We start from the raw sequence: 1,506 nt of genomic DNA, 5'->3' as shown, positions 1-1,506 counted from the left end.
GGTCTCAAGATATAGTCACATTGCATGATATGACAATATTTTTACATGGTTGTCTTGATTTCCATATTTGGATATGGACCCTGAATACTGGACACAGCCCCTTCAACACCATGGCAACAGAGAAGATCACTCTTAATTTTGGGGTATTTTTTTCAGATTTTCTGGCAACTTTTAGGTGGTTTCTATATTTAGATATTGACCCTGAACCCTGAACAAAGCCTCCCCACCTTACTAAGCAATATTCTGATTTTTACATATTTTTTGCTGATTTCTTTTACCATTTTTCCTGATTTTATGGCTGCTTTTCTGTTTAAGGGAAAAGCTTCCCGCGGTGATGAAAGGTAAATGAATCAATCAATCAATGAAAAATTTGCCTAAGTCCTCAGTTGATAAAGAATGAGTCTTACTCGTAAACTCGTAAGGACTCATAACTTTAAATTAGAACTTTGTCTTGATAAATTTAACATTAAAATAGAATTCTAGATTTATATCTTTATAATATTGAATGCAAGCCACATTAATTTGGAGCAAATGATTATAAAGAATTGTAAATAAATTTCAAATGATTTTACAATTTTTTAGACATTGTTACTGTAACATTATTTTACACTAATTTGGTTTAAGCTACTGTGGCTTGCATCTATTGTTAATGAAAATGTTAAAATATGCCTTTTTGAAGAAAAACTTATTCTACATATTTTCAGCATTGGAGGTCCATGGGAAGGACTCATACATGCCATGCAAAGCACTGGCCCACACCCACAAGTAGCTAGTCACATTTTGTGACCACATTGAGAAATATAACAGCATGCTCTATAAAACTGTCCCTAATTTCCTTTTCAGGTCAATTTTCCCACAGTACCAGAAACACAGCCTCTCACTTAGCTTTATTAACAAGAATTGTAGCCCCTTTGCTTACCTTTACAAATATATATAAATAATGTCACACAGATCATTCCTTATTGAGAAAAACACAAAATACTGAAAAAATTGGACACTTTTTGAAAATAGTCATGTATTTTGACCAATATCTGCATAAGAAAGAAGGCTAGTCAGATGATATAATCACATTTCTGATATTTAATGTTGCTATACTATTGGAGAGGCTGTATTCAGGGTCCAGGATACACTTCCAAATATGGGAATCTGCCCAAATATAGCTAAATTATTGTGTACAAGTTTCTTCACTTTCCAGCTGTTTTCTCTGAGTTGTTTTTTTTTCTGTCTATATTTAGATATGGACCCTGAACACAGCCCCTTCAATATCATGACAACAGCAAATATCATTCCGATTTTTCTTCCCTTTTTTGGCATATTTTGTAATCATGTTATACAATCTATCTGGCTTTGTTCTATTTTTAGAGATGGACCCTGAACCCTGAACACAGCCCATTCATGATCATGGCAATGGTGAATACCATGCTTATTTTTCACTTATTTTGCACTGCTTCTCAACCTATCTGTTTCCATTTTTCAGACAGCTTTCTATATTTGGATATGGACCCG

The sequence above is a fragment of the Laccaria bicolor genome, genomic scaffold (assembly GCF_000143565.1).
Source record: "Laccaria bicolor S238N-H82 LACBIscaffold_113 genomic scaffold, whole genome shotgun sequence".
NCBI classification, from domain to species: domain Eukaryota; kingdom Fungi; phylum Basidiomycota; class Agaricomycetes; order Agaricales; family Hydnangiaceae; genus Laccaria; species Laccaria bicolor.
This window is presented reverse-complemented; position numbering follows the sequence as displayed.